Source organism: Hyla sarda, unplaced genomic scaffold (genome assembly GCF_029499605.1).
Source record: "Hyla sarda isolate aHylSar1 unplaced genomic scaffold, aHylSar1.hap1 scaffold_508, whole genome shotgun sequence".
Classification (NCBI taxonomy): domain Eukaryota; kingdom Metazoa; phylum Chordata; class Amphibia; order Anura; family Hylidae; genus Hyla; species Hyla sarda.
In genome coordinates, this window is record NW_026610519.1 from 1 (window position 1) to 17,567 (window position 17,567).

General features: G+C 45.8%; 8 non-coding genes across 8 annotated transcripts; all 8 read right to left on the reverse strand.

Moving 5' to 3' along the window:
• Nucleotides 1-325: 325 nt before the first annotated feature.
• On the reverse strand, nucleotides 326-516 carry LOC130337808 (U2 spliceosomal RNA). The gene has a single exon (XR_008878634.1). It is a non-coding gene; the product is annotated as a U2 spliceosomal RNA (small nuclear RNA).
• Nucleotides 517-2,609: 2,093 nt separating this feature from the next.
• On the reverse strand, nucleotides 2,610-2,800 carry LOC130337861 (U2 spliceosomal RNA). Its single transcript, XR_008878671.1, has one exon. It is a non-coding gene; the product is annotated as a U2 spliceosomal RNA (small nuclear RNA).
• A 2,079-nt stretch (nucleotides 2,801-4,879) lies between these two features.
• Nucleotides 4,880-5,070, reverse strand: LOC130337873 (U2 spliceosomal RNA). Its single transcript, XR_008878682.1, has one exon. It is a non-coding gene; the product is annotated as a U2 spliceosomal RNA (small nuclear RNA).
• Nucleotides 5,071-7,150: 2,080 nt separating this feature from the next.
• Nucleotides 7,151-7,341, reverse strand: LOC130337885 (U2 spliceosomal RNA). The gene has a single exon (XR_008878693.1). It is a non-coding gene; the product is annotated as a U2 spliceosomal RNA (small nuclear RNA).
• A 2,089-nt stretch (nucleotides 7,342-9,430) lies between these two features.
• On the reverse strand, nucleotides 9,431-9,621 carry LOC130337898 (U2 spliceosomal RNA). The gene has a single exon (XR_008878704.1). It is a non-coding gene; the product is annotated as a U2 spliceosomal RNA (small nuclear RNA).
• A 2,100-nt stretch (nucleotides 9,622-11,721) lies between these two features.
• Nucleotides 11,722-11,912, reverse strand: LOC130337815 (U2 spliceosomal RNA). Its single transcript, XR_008878640.1, has one exon. It is a non-coding gene; the product is annotated as a U2 spliceosomal RNA (small nuclear RNA).
• A 2,089-nt stretch (nucleotides 11,913-14,001) lies between these two features.
• LOC130337827 (U2 spliceosomal RNA) lies at nucleotides 14,002-14,192 on the reverse strand. Its single transcript, XR_008878651.1, has one exon. It is a non-coding gene; the product is annotated as a U2 spliceosomal RNA (small nuclear RNA).
• Nucleotides 14,193-16,289: 2,097 nt separating this feature from the next.
• LOC130337838 (U2 spliceosomal RNA) lies at nucleotides 16,290-16,476 on the reverse strand. The gene has a single exon (XR_008878659.1). It is a non-coding gene; the product is annotated as a U2 spliceosomal RNA (small nuclear RNA).
• Between the last annotated feature and the right edge of the window lie 1,091 nt (nucleotides 16,477-17,567).

Below are 17,567 nucleotides of genomic sequence, written 5' to 3' on the forward strand. Positions count from 1 at the left end.
AATCTTATTTTGTCAATTAGGAACATTCAGCACCCACCCGCTATCAAGGCAGCTGCCTATCATGTCATGCCCTACCTGCACAGGTGTGCTGGCTACTCAAATGATCCAATTAAGGAGGCCATTTAGTCAGCAGCAGCAGAAGTCCTGTGCCTGGACGCTCCAACAGCGGCCAGACACAAGCAGAAGCAGAAGCAGCAGAAGCAGCAGCAGCACCACCTTTTGTTTTTTGGCTGCAGCAGCAGCAAGGCCCACAGGGCTGGCTAGCTGGCTAGCCAGCAAGCAGGTAGCAATGAAAGTAGGAATCTTTCTTTTTAACCCTGTAAGGGGGTGGTGCACTGTACCCGAAGATACTGCCATATCGGGTCAATGCATAGGGCGACGGAAGCAAGCTTCGAAATCGGCCCCCGTTCTCAAAAATCCATTTAATATATGGTCCCCAGATAGGGGACGTATCAGATATTAAACTGATAAGAACAGATACTACACTTGATCTTAGCCAAAAGGCCGAGAAGCGATAACCGTGAAAGGGGCGGGCCCAACAAGGTGCCCTTCATGGGCACTATCACTGCTTGCTGTCAGGGAGGCTGCCAGACAATTTTCCATGCACACTCTGGGCTGGGGGGCAGTCAACCACCAGTACACACAGCAGAACCTAAACCCATACCATTATTGCTAAGCAGCAAGACAGGGGCCCATTGCACTCCCACGGGGCCTTTTTAAATGCAATCCATAACCCGGATTTGCCAGGAACCCTTCTTACTCCTCCTACTTGCATGTGACACTGGGCTTAGGATCTGCATAGGAAACACACACACAAGCACACACCTACCTTTGTTGCCTGCAGATGCCTCCTTGGCTGTCCCCAAACGGTATCAAACCAACACCCACGGGAAGCTGTAAGCATAGAGGACATGCCTGCACCCCATTGGACTTACCTGTGTGGGTTAAACCCGGGTTATTTGACAACCTATGGCGGTGATGGTTCTGCTCAGGCAGAGCAGTGCTGATGCTCCTCATAAAGCTGTCGCTGCTGTGAAGGTTCTAGGTGACATCACAAATCCCTATGGTTACATACACAACAAAGCTGGGTTGTTGTTGTTTACACTCTGCAAGGCCTGTGGAAGTGAGTGACATCATAGCACTGTAGTTCTGAGGGTTCTAGATGGATGCAACAATCTCCTGTTGCTTCTATGAAGGCCATAATAGACGACATCACCAAACAGCTCCATAGTCACATACACAGCAAAGGAGAGATGTTGTTTACACCTAGTGATGTCAGTGGTATTGAGTGACATCACAGCACAGTGCTAAGGCTCCTGGGCCTGGACACAGCAGCGGCTGCAATATCTCAACGGAGAATACGTTTATATATATGTGTGTGTGTGCGCGTATATATATATATATATATATATATATATATATATATATATATATTTCTCCGCCGAAATCACTTTTAAACCCATTTCCACCTTTTTTTCCCTTCTCTTCCTCTTACTTTTTTTTCACGTTTTTTTACGTTTTTCTCCTTTTCGCCTCTTTTCTGGGCGTATTATTCTTCTTTTTCTTCTTTTTTTTCGTCTAATGCATACCCCATCAGTGCAGCAATGCTTATTCAATACCGCCAGCAGATGGAGACACTGGGGGATAATTTTCTAAGGATTTATACTGATTTTTCCTGTCTGAATTTGTCGCACAGAAAGTTGCAGGCCAAATATGTGTGACATTTCTGCGACTTTAGCTTCTAGAGCATTTTTACAACATTATACATAGGTGCTGAATACATAAAAAGCGACTGTTCAGCGACAGACAAGTCGCATCGGCTGAAAGTAGGCCAGAATGTCAGTCCATGTTGGAGCAGGTTTAGATACAGTCTAAAGTATAGATCTCAAAGTCTGTGCACAGAATTTAGCAAGGGCCTCGCACCTTCTGATGCATCAGGTAGGTGCACAATAGCATAGCCTAACCCTCTGTACTTTGGTCTATATTGATGCGGGACATAGACAGCCAGCTGATGACCAATCCATTAGTGCAATGGATGGCTGGAAGCATTTGTCTTTGCCTTTGCAATACCACAGAAGCAATGCATGGTCAATGTACAGCAATGACACACCTGTGTGAACAGCCAGGAGACCCCCCCCCCCCCCCCATGTTATGTTACATAGTTACATAGTTAGTACGGTCGAAAAAAGACATATGTCCATCAAGTTCAACCAGGGAATTAAGGGGTAGGGGTGTGGCGCGATATTGGGGAAGGGATGAGATTTTATATTTCTTCATAAGCATTAATCTTATTTTGTCAATTAGGAACATTCAGCACCCACCCGCTATCAAGGCAGCTGCCTATCATGTCATGCCCTACCTGCACAGGTGTGCTGGCTACTCAAATGATCCAATTAAGGAGGCCATTTAGTCAGCAGCAGCAGAAGTCCTGTGCCTGGACGCTCCAACAGCGGCCAGACACAAGCAGAAGCAGAAGCAGCAGAAGCAGCAGCAGCACCACCTTTTGTTTTTTGGCTGCAGCAGCAGCAAGGCCCACAGGGCTGGCTAGCTGGCTAGCCAGCAAGCAGGTAGCAATGAAAGTAGGAATCTTTCTTTTTAACCCTGTAAGGGGGTGGTGCACTGTACCCGAAGATACTGCCATATCGGGTCAATGCATAGGGCGACGGAAGCAAGCTTCGAAATCGGCCCCCGTTCTCAAAAATCCATTTAATATATGGTCCCCAGATAGGGGACGTATCAGATATTAAACTGATAAGAACAGATACTACACTTGATCTTAGCCAAAAGGCCGAGAAGCGATAACCGTGAAAGGGGCGGGCCCAACAAGGTGCCCTTCATGGGCACTATCACTGCTTGCTGTCAGGGAGGCTGCCAGACAATTTTCCATGCACACTCTGGGCTGGGGGGCAGTCAACCACCAGTACACACAGCAGAACCTAAACCCATACCATTATTGCTAAGCAGCAAGACAGGGGCCCATTGCACTCCCACGGGGCCTTTTTAAATGCAATCCATAACCCGGATTTGCCAGGAACCCTTCTTACTCCTCCTACTTGCATGTGACACTGGGCTTAGGATCTGCATAGGAAACACACACACAAGCACACACCTACCTTTGTTGCCTGCAGATGCCTCCTTGGCTGTCCCCAAACGGTATCAAACCAACACCCACGGGAAGCTGTAAGCATAGAGGACATGCCTGCACCCCATTGGACTTACCTGTGTGGGTTAAACCCGGGTTATTTGACAACCTATGGCGGTGATGGTTCTGCTCAGGCAGAGCAGTGCTGATGCTCCTCATAAAGCTGTCGCTGCTGTGAAGGTTCTAGGTGACATCACAAATCCCTATGGTTACATACACAACAAAGCTGGGTTGTTGTTGTTTACACTCTGCAAGGCCTGTGGAAGTGAGTGACATCATAGCACTGTAGTTCTGAGGGTTCTAGATGGATGCAACAATCTCCTGTTGCTTCTATGAAGGCCATAATAGACGACATCACCAAACAGCTCCATAGTCACATACACAGCAAAGGAGAGATGTTGTTTACACCTAGTGATGTCAGTGGTATTGAGTGACATCACAGCACAGTGCTAAGGCTCCTGGGCCTGGACACAGCAGCGGCTGCAATATCTCAACGGAGAATACGTTTATATATATGTGTGTGTGTGCGCGTATATATATATATATGTATATATATATATATTTCTCCGCCGAAATCACTTTTAAACCCATTTCCACCTTTTTTTCCCTTCTCTTCCTCTTACTTTTTTTTCACGTTTTTTTACGTTTTTCTCCTTTTCGCCTCTTTTCTGGGCGTATTATTCTTCTTTTTCTTCTTTTTTTTCGTCTAATGCATACCCCATCAGTGCAGCAATGCTTATTCAATACCGCCAGCAGATGGAGACACTGGGGGATAATTTTCTAAGGATTTATACTGATTTTTCCTGTCTGAATTTGTCGCACAGAAAGTTGCAGGCCAAATATGTGTGACATTTCTGCGACTTTAGCTTCTAGAGCATTTTTACAACATTATACATAGGTGCTGAATACATAAAAAGCGACTGTTCAGCGACAGACAAGTCGCATCGGCTGAAAGTAGGCCAGAATGTCAGTCCATGTTGGAGCAGGTTTAGATACAGTCTAAAGTATAGATCTCAAAGTCTGTGCACAGAATTTAGCAAGGGCCTCGCACCTTCTGATGCATCAGGTAGGTGCACAATAGCATAGCCTAACCCTCTGTACTTTGGTCTATATTGATGCGGGACATAGACAGCCAGCTGATGACCAATCCATTAGTGCAATGGATGGCTGGAAGCATTTGTCTTTGCCTTTGCAATACCACAGAAGCAATGCATGGTCAATGTACAGCAATGACACACCTGTGTGAACAGCCAGGAGACCCCCCCCCCCCCCCCATGTTATGTTACATAGTTACATAGTTAGTACGGTCGAAAAAAGACATATGTCCATCAAGTTCAACCAGGGAATTAAGGGGTAGGGGTGTGGCGCGATATTGGGGAAGGGATGAGATTTTATATTTCTTCATAAGCATTAATCTTATTTTGTCAATTAGGAACATTCAGCACCCACCCGCTATCAAGGCAGCTGCCTATCATGTCATGCCCTACCTGCACAGGTGTGCTGGCTACTCAAATGATCCAATTAAGGAGGCCATTTAGTCAGCAGCAGCAGAAGTCCTGTGCCTGGACGCTCCAACAGCGGCCAGACACAAGCAGAAGCAGAAGCAGCAGAAGCAGCAGCAGCACCACCTTTTGTTTTTTGGCTGCAGCAGCAGCAAGGCCCACAGGGCTGGCTAGCTGGCTAGCCAGCAAGCAGGTAGCAATGAAAGTAGGAATCTTTCTTTTTAACCCTGTAAGGGGGTGGTGCACTGTACCCGAAGATACTGCCATATCGGGTCAATGCATAGGGCGACGGAAGCAAGCTTCGAAATCGGCCCCCGTTCTCAAAAATCCATTTAATATATGGTCCCCAGATAGGGGACGTATCAGATATTAAACTGATAAGAACAGATACTACACTTGATCTTAGCCAAAAGGCCGAGAAGCGATAACCGTGAAAGGGGCGGGCCCAACAAGGTGCCCTTCATGGGCACTATCACTGCTTGCTGTCAGGGAGGCTGCCAGACAATTTTCCATGCACACTCTGGGCTGGGGGGCAGTCAACCACCAGTACACACAGCAGAACCTAAACCCATACCATTATTGCTAAGCAGCAAGACAGGGGCCCATTGCACTCCCACGGGGCCTTTTTAAATGCAATCCATAACCCGGATTTGCCAGGAACCCTTCTTACTCCTCCTACTTGCATGTGACACTGGGCTTAGGATCTGCATAGGAAACACACACACAAGCACACACCTACCTTTGTTGCCTGCAGATGCCTCCTTGGCTGTCCCCAAACGGTATCAAACCAACACCCACGGGAAGCTGTAAGCATAGAGGACATGCCTGCACCCCATTGGACTTACCTGTGTGGGTTAAACCCGGGTTATTTGACAACCTATGGCGGTGATGGTTCTGCTCAGGCAGAGCAGTGCTGATGCTCCTCATAAAGCTGTCGCTGCTGTGAAGGTTCTAGGTGACATCACAAATCCCTATGGTTACATACACAACAAAGCTGGGTTGTTGTTGTTTACACTCTGCAAGGCCTGTGGAAGTGAGTGACATCATAGCACTGTAGTTCTGAGGGTTCTAGATGGATGCAACAATCTCCTGTTGCTTCTATGAAGGCCATAATAGACGACATCACCAAACAGCTCCATAGTCACATACACAGCAAAGGAGAGATGTTGTTTACACCTAGTGATGTCAGTGGTATTGAGTGACATCACAGCACAGTGCTAAGGCTCCTGGGCCTGGACACAGCAGCGGCTGCAATATCTCAACGGAGAATACGTTTATATATATGTGTGTGTGTGCGCGTATATATATATATATATATATATATATATATATATTTCTCCGCTGAAATCACTTTTAAACCCATTTCCACCTTTTTTTCCCTTCTCTTCCTCTTACTTTTTTTTCACGTTTTTTTACGTTTTTCTCCTTTTCGCCTCTTTTCTGGGCGTATTATTCTTCTTTTTCTTCTTTTTTTTCGTCTAATGCATACCCCATCAGTGCAGCAATGCTTATTCAATACCGCCAGCAGATGGAGACACTGGGGGATAATTTTCTAAGGATTTATACTGATTTTTCCTGTCTGAATTTGTCGCACAGAAAGTTGCAGGCCAAATATGTGTGACATTTCTGCGACTTTAGCTTCTAGAGCATTTTTACAACATTATACATAGGTGCTGAATACATAAAAAGCGACTGTTCAGCGACAGACAAGTCGCATCGGCTGAAAGTAGGCCAGAATGTCAGTCCATGTTGGAGCAGGTTTAGATACAGTCTAAAGTATAGATCTCAAAGTCTGTGCACAGAATTTAGCAAGGGCCTCGCACCTTCTGATGCATCAGGTAGGTGCACAATAGCATAGCCTAACCCTCTGTACTTTGGTCTATATTGATGCGGGACATAGACAGCCAGCTGATGACCAATCCATTAGTGCAATGGATGGCTTGAAGCATTTGTCTTTGCCTTTGCAATACCACAGAAGCAATGCATGGTCAATGTACAGCAATGACACACCTGTGTGAACAGCCAGGAGACCCCCCCCCCCTCATGTTATGTTACATAGTTACATAGTTAGTACGGTCGAAAAAAGACATATGTCCATCAAGTTCAACCAGGGAATTAAGGGGTAGGGGTGTGGCGCGATATTGGGGAAGGGATGAGATTTTATATTTCTTCATAAGCATTAATCTTATTTTGTCAATTAGGAACAATCAGCACCCACCCGCTATCAAGGCAGCTGCCTATCATGTCATGCCCTACCTGCACAGGTATGCTGGCTACTCAAATGATCCAATTAAGGAGGCCATTTAGTCAGCAGCAGCAGAAGTCCTGTGCCTGGACGCTCCAACAGCGGCCAGACACAAGCAGAAGCAGAAGCAGCAGAAGCAGCAGCAGCACCACCTTTTGTTTTTTGGCTGCAGCAGCAGCAAGGCCCACAGGGCTGGCTAGCTGGCTAGCCAGCAAGCAGGTAGCAATGAAAGTAGGAATCTTTCTTTTTAACCCTGTAAGGGGGTGGTGCACTGTACCCGAAGATACTGCCATATCGGGTCAATGCATAGGGCGACGGAAGCAAGCTTCGAAATCGGCCCCCGTTCTCAAAAATCCATTTAATATATGGTCCCCAGATAGGGGACGTATCAGATATTAAACTGATAAGAACAGATACTACACTTGATCTTAGCCAAAAGGCCGAGAAGCGATAACCGTGAAAGGGGCGGGCCCAACAAGGTGCCCTTCATGGGCACTATCACTGCTTGCTGTCAGGGAGGCTGCCAGACAATTTTCCATGCACACTCTGGGCTGGGGGGCAGTCAACCACCAGTACACACAGCAGAACCTAAACCCATACCATTATTGCTAAGCAGCAAGACAGGGGCCCATTGCACTCCCACGGGGCCTTTTTAAATGCAATCCATAACCCGGATTTGCCAGGAACCCTTCTTACTCCTCCTACTTGCATGTGACACTGGGCTTAGGATCTGCATAGGAAACACACACACAAGCACACACCTACCTTTGTTGCCTGCAGATGCCTCCTTGGCTGTCCCCAAACGGTATCAAACCAACACCCACGGGAAGCTGTAAGCATAGAGGACATGCCTGCACCCCATTGGACTTACCTGTGTGGGTTAAACCCGGGTTATTTGACAACCTATGGCGGTGATGGTTCTGCTCAGGCAGAGCAGTGCTGATGCTCCTCATAAAGCTGTCGCTGCTGTGAAGGTTCTAGGTGACATCACAAATCCCTATGGTTACATACACAACAAAGCTGGGTTGTTGTTGTTTACACTCTGCAAGGCCTGTGGAAGTGAGTGACATCATAGCACTGTAGTTCTGAGGGTTCTAGATGGATGCAACAATCTCCTGTTGCTTCTATGAAGGCCATAATAGACGACATCACCAAACAGCTCCATAGTCACATACACAGCAAAGGAGAGATGTTGTTTACACCTAGTGATGTCAGTGGTATTGAGTGACATCACAGCACAGTGCTAAGGCTCCTGGGCCTGGACACAGCAGCGGCTGCAATATCTCAACGGAGAATACGTTTATATATATGTGTGTGTGTGCGCGTATATATATATATATATATATATATATATATATATATATATTTCTCCGCCGAAATCACTTTTAAACCCATTTCCACCTTTTTTTCCCTTCTCTTCCTCTTACTTTTTTTTCACGTTTTTTTACGTTTTTCTCCTTTTCGCCTCTTTTCTGGGCGTATTATTCTTCTTTTTCTTCTTTTTTTTCGTCTAATGCATACCCCATCAGTGCAGCAATGCTTATTCAATACCGCCAGCAGATGGAGACACTGGGGGATAATTTTCTAAGGATTTATACTGATTTTTCCTGTCTGAATTTGTCGCACAGAAAGTTGCAGGCCAAATATGTGTGACATTTCTGCGACTTTAGCTTCTAGAGCATTTTTACAACATTATACATAGGTGCTGAATACATAAAAAGCGACTGTTCAGCGACAGACAAGTCGCATCGGCTGAAAGTAGGCCAGAATGTCAGTCCATGTTGGAGCAGGTTTAGATACAGTCTAAAGTATAGATCTCAAAGTCTGTGCACAGAATTTAGCAAGGGCCTCGCACCTTCTGATGCATCAGGTAGGTGCACAATAGCATAGCCTAACCCTCTGTACTTTGGTCTATATTGATGCGGGACATAGACAGCCAGCAGATGACCAATCCATTAGTGCAATGGATGGCTGGAAGCATTTGTCTTTGCCTTTGCAATACCACAGAAGCAATGCATGGTCAATGTACAGCAATGACACACCTGTGTGAACAGCCAGGAGACCCCCCCCCCCCCCCCATGTTATGTTACATAGTTACATAGTTAGTACGGTCGAAAAAAGACATATGTCCATCAAGTTCAACCAGGGAATTAAGGGGTAGGGGTGTGGCGCGATATTGGGGAAGGGATGAGATTTTATATTTCTTCATAAGCATTAATCTTATTTTGTCAATTAGGAACAATCAGCACCCACCCGCTATCAAGGCAGCTGCCTATCATGTCATGCCCTACCTGCACAGGTGTGCTGGCTACTCAAATGATCCAATTAAGGAGGCCATTTAGTCAGCAGCAGCAGAAGTCCTGTGCCTGGACGCTCCAACAGCGGCCAGACACAAGCAGAAGCAGAAGCAGCAGAAGCAGCAGCAGCACCACCTTTTGTTTTTTGGCTGCAGCAGCAGCAAGGCCCACAGGGCTGGCTAGCTGGCTAGCCAGCAAGCAGGTAGCAATGAAAGTAGGAATCTTTCTTTTTAACCCTGTAAGGGGGTGGTGCACTGTACCCGAAGATACTGCCATATCGGGTCAATGCATAGGGCGACGGAAGCAAGCTTCGAAATCGGCCCCCGTTCTCAAAAATCCATTTAATATATGGTCCCCAGATAGGGGACGTATCAGATATTAAACTGATAAGAACAGATACTACACTTGATCTTAGCCAAAAGGCCGAGAAGCGATAACCGTGAAAGGGGCGGGCCCAACAAGGTGCCCTTCATGGGCACTATCACTGCTTGCTGTCAGGGAGGCTGCCAGACAATTTTCCATGCACACTCTGGGCTGGGGGGCAGTCAACCACCAGTACACACAGCAGAACCTAAACCCATACCATTATTGCTAAGCAGCAAGACAGGGGCCCATTGCACTCCCACGGGGCCTTTTTAAATGCAATCCATAACCCGGATTTGCCAGGAACCCTTCTTACTCCTCCTACTTGCATGTGACACTGGGCTTAGGATCTGCATAGGAAACACACACACAAGCACACACCTACCTTTGTTGCCTGCAGATGCCTCCTTGGCTGTCCCCAAACGGTATCAAACCAACACCCACGGGAAGCTGTAAGCATAGAGGACATGCCTGCACCCCATTGGACTTACCTGTGTGGGTTAAACCCGGGTTATTTGACAACCTATGGCGGTGATGGTTCTGCTCAGGCAGAGCAGTGCTGATGCTCCTCATAAAGCTGTCGCTGCTGTGAAGGTTCTAGGTGACATCACAAATCCCTATGGTTACATACACAACAAAGCTGGGTTGTTGTTGTTTACACTCTGCAAGGCCTGTGGAAGTGAGTGACATCATAGCACTGTAGTTCTGAGGGTTCTAGATGGATGCAACAATCTCCTGTTGCTTCTATGAAGGCCATAATAGACGACATCACCAAACAGCTCCATAGTCACATACACAGCAAAGGAGAGATGTTGTTTACACCTAGTGATGTCAGTGGTATTGAGTGACATCACAGCACAGTGCTAAGGCTCCTGGGCCTGGACACAGCAGCGGCTGCAATATCTCAACGGAGAATACGTTTATATATATGTGTGTGTGTGCGCGTATGTATATATATATATATATATATATATATATATATATATATATATATATTTCTCCGCCGAAATCACTTTTAAACCCATTTCCACCTTTTTTTCCCTTCTCTTCCTCTTACTTTTTTTTCACGTTTTTTTTACGTTTTTCTCCTTTTCGCCTCTTTTCTGGGCGTATTATTCTTCTTTTTCTTCTTTTTTTTCGTCTAATGCATACCCCATCAGTGCAGCAATGCTTATTCAATACCGCCAGCAGATGGAGACACTGGGGGATAATTTTCTAAGGATGTATACTGATTTTTCCTGTCTGAATTTGTCGCACAGAAAGTTGCAGGCCAAATATGTGTGACATTTCTGCGACTTTAGCTTCTAGAGCATTTTTACAACATTATACATAGGTGCTGAATACATAAAAAGCGACTGTTCAGCGACAGACAAGTCGCATCGGCTGAAAGTAGGCCAGAATGTCAGTCCATGTTGGAGCAGGTTTAGATACAGTCTAAAGTATAGATCTCAAAGTCTGTGCACAGAATTTAGCAAGGGCCTCGCACCTTCTGATGCATCAGGTAGGTGCACAATAGCATAGCCTAACCCTCTGTACTTTGGTCTATATTGATGCGGGACATAGACAGCCAGCTGATGACCAATCCATTAGTGCAATGGATGGCTGGAAGCATTTGTCTTTGCCTTTGCAATACCACAGAAGCAATGCATGGTCAATGTACAGCAATGACACACCTGTGTGAACAGCCAGGAGACCCCCCCCCCCCCCCCATGTTATGTTACATAGTTACATAGTTAGTACGGTCGAAAAAAGACATATGTCCATCAAGTTCAACCAGGGAATTAAGGGGTAGGGGTGTGGCGCGATATTGGGGAAGGGATGAGATTTTATATTTCTTCATAAGCATTAATCTTATTTTGTCAATTAGGAACAATCAGCACCCACCCGCTATCAAGGCAGCTGCCTATCATGTCATGCCCTACCTGCACAGGTGTGCTGGCTACTCAAATGATCCAATTAAGGAGGCCATTTAGTCAGCAGCAGCAGAAGTCCTGTGCCTGGACGCTCCAACAGCGGCCAGACACAAGCAGAAGCAGAAGCAGCAGAAGCAGCAGCAGCACCACCTTTTGTTTTTTGGCTGCAGCAGCAGCAAGGCCCACAGGGCTGGCTAGCTGGCTAGCCAGCAAGCAGGTAGCAATGAAAGTAGGAATCTTTCTTTTTAACCCTGTAAGGGGGTGGTGCACTGTACCCGAAGATACTGCCATATCGGGTCAATGCATAGGGCGACGGAAGCAAGCTTCGAAATCGGCCCCCGTTCTCAAAAATCCATTTAATATATGGTCCCCAGATAGGGGACGTATCAGATATTAAACTGATAAGAACAGATACTACACTTGATCTTAGCCAAAAGGCCGAGAAGCGATAACCGTGAAAGGGGCGGGCCCAACAAGGTGCCCTTCATGGGCACTATCACTGCTTGCTGTCAGGGAGGCTGCCAGACAATTTTCCATGCACACTCTGGGCTGGGGGGCAGTCAACCACCAGTACACACAGCAGAACCTAAACCCATACCATTATTGCTAAGCAGCAAGACAGGGGCCCATTGCACTCCCACGGGGCCTTTTTAAATGCAATCCATAACCCGGATTTGCCAGGAACCCTTCTTACTCCTCCTACTTGCATGTGACACTGGGCTTAGGATCTGCATAGGAAACACACACACAAGCACACACCTACCTTTGTTGCCTGCAGATGCCTCCTTGGCTGTCCCCAAACGGTATCAAACCAACACCCACGGGAAGCTGTAAGCATAGAGGACATGCCTGCACCCCATTGGACTTACCTGTGTGGGTTAAACCCGGGTTATTTGACAACCTATGGCGGTGATGGTTCTGCTCAGGCAGAGCAGTGCTGATGCTCCTCATAAAGCTGTCGCTGCTGTGAAGGTTCTAGGTGACATCACAAATCCCTATGGTTACATACACAACAAAGCTGGGTTGTTGTTGTTTACACTCTGCAAGGCCTGTGGAAGTGAGTGACATCATAGCACTGTAGTTCTGAGGGTTCTAGATGGATGCAACAATCTCCTGTTGCTTCTATGAAGGCCATAATAGACGACATCACCAAACAGCTCCATAGTCACATACACAGCAAAGGAGAGATGTTGTTTACACCTAGTGATGTCAGTGGTATTGAGTGACATCACAGCACAGTGCTAAGGCTCCTGGGCCTGGACACAGCAGCGGCTGCAATATCTCAACGGAGAATACGTTTATATATATGTGTGTGTGTGCGCGTATATATATATATATATATATATATATATATATATATATATATATTTCTCCGCCGAAATCACTTTTAAACCCATTTCCACCTTTTTTTCCCTTCTCTTCCTCTTACTTTTTTTTCACGTTTTTTTACGTTTTTCTCCTTTTCGCCTCTTTTCTGGGCGTATTATTCTTCTTTTTCTTCTTTTTTTTCGTCTAATGCATACCCCATCAGTGCAGCAATGCTTATTCAATACCGCCAGCAGATGGAGACACTGGGGGATAATTTTCTAAGGATTTATACTGATTTTTCCTGTCTGAATTTGTCGCACAGAAAGTTGCAGGCCAAATATGTGTGACATTTCTGCGACTTTAGCTTCTAGAGCATTTTTACAACATTATACATAGGTGCTGAATACATAAAAAGCGACTGTTCAGCGACAGACAAGTCGCATCGGCTGAAAGTAGGCCAGAATGTCAGTCCATGTTGGAGCAGGTTTAGATACAGTCTAAAGTATAGATCTCAAAGTCTGTGCACAGAATTTAGCAAGGGCCTCGCACCTTCTGATGCATCAGGTAGGTGCACAATAGCATAGCCTAACCCTCTGTACTTTGGTCTATATTGATGCGGGACATAGACAGCCAGCTGATGACCAATCCATTAGTGCAATGGATGGCTGGAAGCATTTGTCTTTGCCTTTGCAATACCACAGAAGCAATGCATGGTCAATGTACAGCAATGACACACCTGTGTGAACAGCCAGGAGACCCCCCCCCCCCATGTTATGTTACATAGTTACATAGTTAGTACGGTCGAAAAAAGACATATGTCCATCAAGTTCAACCAGGGAATTAAGGGGTAGGGGTGTAGCGCGATATTGGGGAAGGGATGAGATTTTATATTTCTTCATAAGCATTAATCTTATTTTGTCAATTAGGAACAATCAGCACCCACCCGCTATCAAGGCAGCTGCCTATCATGTCATGCCCTACCTGCACAGGTGTGCTGGCTACTCAAATGATCCAATTAAGGAGGCCATTTAGTCAGCAGCAGCAGAAGTCCTGTGCCTGGACGCTCCAACAGCGGCCAGACACAAGCAGAAGCAGAAGCAGCAGAAGCAGCAGCAGCACCACCTTTTGTTTTTTGGCTGCAGCAGCAGCAAGGCCCACAGGGCTGGCTAGCTGGCTAGCCAGCAAGCAGGTAGCAATGAAAGTAGGAATCTTTCTTTTTAACCCTGTAAGGGGGTGGTGCACTGTACCCGAAGATACTGCCATATCGGGTCAATGCATAGGGCGACGGAAGCAAGCTTCGAAATCGGCCCCCGTTCTCAAAAATCCATTTAATATATGGTCCCCAGATAGGGGACGTATCAGATATTAAACTGATAAGAACAGATACTACACTTGATCTTAGCCAAAAGGCCGAGAAGCGATAACCGTGAAAGGGGCGGGCCCAACAAGGTGCCCTTCATGGGCACTATCACTGCTTGCTGTCAGGGAGGCTGCCAGACAATTTTCCATGCACACTCTGGGCTGGGGGGCAGTCAACCACCAGTACACACAGCAGAACCTAAACCCATACCATTATTGCTAAGCAGCAAGACAGGGGCCCATTGCACTCCCACGGGGCCTTTTTAAATGCAATCCATAACCCGGATTTGCCAGGAACCCTTCTTACTCCTCCTACTTGCATGTGACACTGGGCTTAGGATCTGCATAGGAAACACACACACAAGCACACACCTACCTTTGTTGCCTGCAGATGCCTCCTTGGCTGTCCCCAAACGGTATCAAACCAACACCCACGGGAAGCTGTAAGCATAGAGGACATGCCTGCACCCCATTGGACTTACCTGTGTGGGTTAAACCCGGGTTATTTGACAACCTATGGCGGTGATGGTTCTGCTCAGGCAGAGCAGTGCTGATGCTCCTCATAAAGCTGTCGCTGCTGTGAAGGTTCTAGGTGACATCACAAATCCCTATGGTTACATACACAACAAAGCTGGGTTGTTGTTGTTTACACTCTGCAAGGCCTGTGGAAGTGAGTGACATCATAGCACTGTAGTTCTGAGGGTTCTAGATGGATGCAACAATCTCCTGTTGCTTCTATGAAGGCCATAATAGACGACATCACCAAACAGCTCCATAGTCACATACACAGCAAAGGAGAGATGTTGTTTACACCTAGTGATGTCAGTGGTATTGAGTGACATCACAGCACAGTGCTAAGGCTCCTGGGCCTGGACACAGCAGCGGCTGCAATATCTCAACGGAGAATCCGTTTATATATATGTGTGTGTGTGCGCGTATATATATATATATATATATATATATATATATATATATATATATATATATATATTTCTCCGCCGAAATCACTTTTAAACCCATTTCCACCTTTTTTTCCCTTCTCTTCCTCTTACTTTTTTTTCACGTTTTTTTACGTTTTTCTCCTTTTCGCCTCTTTTCTGGGCGTATTATTCTTCTTTTTCTTCTTTTTTTTCGTCTAATGCATACCCCATCAGTGCAGCAATGCTTATTCAATACCGCCAGCAGATGGAGACACTGGGGGATAATTTTCTAAGGATTTATACTGATTTTTCCTGTCTGAATTTGTCGCACAGAAAGTTGCAGGCCAAATATGTGTGACATTTCTGCGACTTTAGCTTCTAGAGCATTTTTACAACATTATACATAGGTGCTGAATACATAAAAAGCGACTGTTCAGCGACAGACAAGTCGCATCGGCTGAAAGTAGGCCAGAATGTCAGTCCATGTTGGAGCAGGTTTAGATACAGTCTAAAGTATAGATCTCAAAGTCTGTGCACAGAATTTAGCAAGGGCCTCGCACCTTCTGATGCATCAGGTAGGTGCACAATAGCATAGCCTAACCCTCTGTACTTTGGTCTATATTGATGCGGGACATAGACAGCCAGCTGATGACCAATCCATTAGTGCAATGGATGGCTAGAAGCATTTGTCTTTGCCTTTGCAATACCACAGAAGCAATGCATGGTCAATGTACAGCAATGACACACCTGTGTGAACAGCCAGGAGACCCCCCCCCCCCCCCCATGTTATGTTACATAGTTACATAGTTAGTACGGTCGAAAAAAGACATATGTCCATCAAGTTCAACCAGGGAATTAAGGGGTAGGGGTGTGGCGCGATATTGGGGAAGGGATGAGATTTTATATTTCTTCATAAGCATTAATCTTATTTTGTCAATTAGGAACATTCAGCACCCACCCGCTATCAAGGCAGCTGCCTATCATGTCATGCCCTACCTGCACAGGTGTGCTGGCTACTCAAATGATCCAATTAAGGAGGCCATTTAGTCAGCAGCAGCAGAAGTCCTGTGCCTGGACGCTCCAACAGCGGCCAGACACAAGCAGAAGCAGCAGAAGCAGCAGCAGCACCACCTTTTGTTTTTTGGCTGCAGCAGCAGCAAGGCCCACAGGGCTGGCTAGCTGGCTAGCCAGCAAGCAGGTAGCAATGAAAGTAGGAATCTTTCTTTTTAACCCTGTAAGGGGGTGGTGCACTGTACCCGAAGATACTGCCATATCGGGTCAATGCATAGGGCGACGGAAGCAAGCTTCGAAATCGGCCCCCGTTCTCAAAAATCCATTTAATATATGGTCCCCAGATAGGGGACGTATCAGATATTAAACTGATAAGAACAGATTTTTAAGTTAGCCCTCAGAACTCACTCAGAGTTCCAAGATCTTATTTGGAACTCAATTTTGTGTTCATCATCAGGTAACATGTTTTTATTTCTTTTCTTAAACACTAATGAAACAAAATAGAACATTTAAAAACAAAATAAGAAACAACATAAAATAGCAAAACCAAACATTACTTTCTAATTAAGCAAAACCAAATTAGAAGGTCATCCCCTTCCTCCATGCAAACACCATTAGAAAGTCTATCAGTCCTCGACTGATATTGCCATTTGCTATATCTTTCTTAACTTGAGACGCCAACCAGCCTGGAATTTTATACGTTTCAACAAAACGGTTCATGTCTGCCTTGAAAGAAAAATAGACTTTATCCCGAGCTTCTTCCTCCCGGTTCTTCAAGCCTATCTTTAGATCCATCATATCTTTGTCAAACGTTTTTCTTTCTGCTTCCGACAAATTTTCCAACAAACCACCAAGCACACCAAAATACTGCACTGGCACATACACTTCCTCCTCTCTCTTCTTCTTCTGCTCTGTAGGTCTTCTAGTTGGAACCTGCTCCACTTCTGGTTCTTTCACTTCAGCTGGTTCCTCTCTGCTTCTTTTTACAGCTTCCTTTTTCTCTGAATTTTTCTCAGACTTTTTCTTAGGACACGAGCCAAGCAGATGGCCCTCCTCACCACACAGATGGCATTTCCTTTTCTTTTGACAATTTTCCACGTCGTGACCCTCCTCTTGACACTTGAAACACCACAAAAACGTGCAATCCTCCTTTCTGTGACCGTACTGTTTACATTTGCGGCAAAAATCTTGCATGCCAGAAAAATACAGATCCCCGTTCACAGAACCAATTTTAAACCGTCCTGGGGGGATCACTAACTTGCCATCTGCCATTTTAAATTTCACATGGAACCTCCACTTGGTGGTCCATAGTCCATATTGATTAAATACCTTGCCTTTAGGCAGAACACTGTCACAGAATCGAGACAAAAAGGTAACGATATCCTCCTCCGAAGTATATGGGCTATACATCCTTATAGTCACCAATCGTTCTCTACGTGGGAAATGTGGAACTATCTCCACCCCTTCCAAAACCGGACATACCTTCTTTTGCTGCAATATGTTCCAA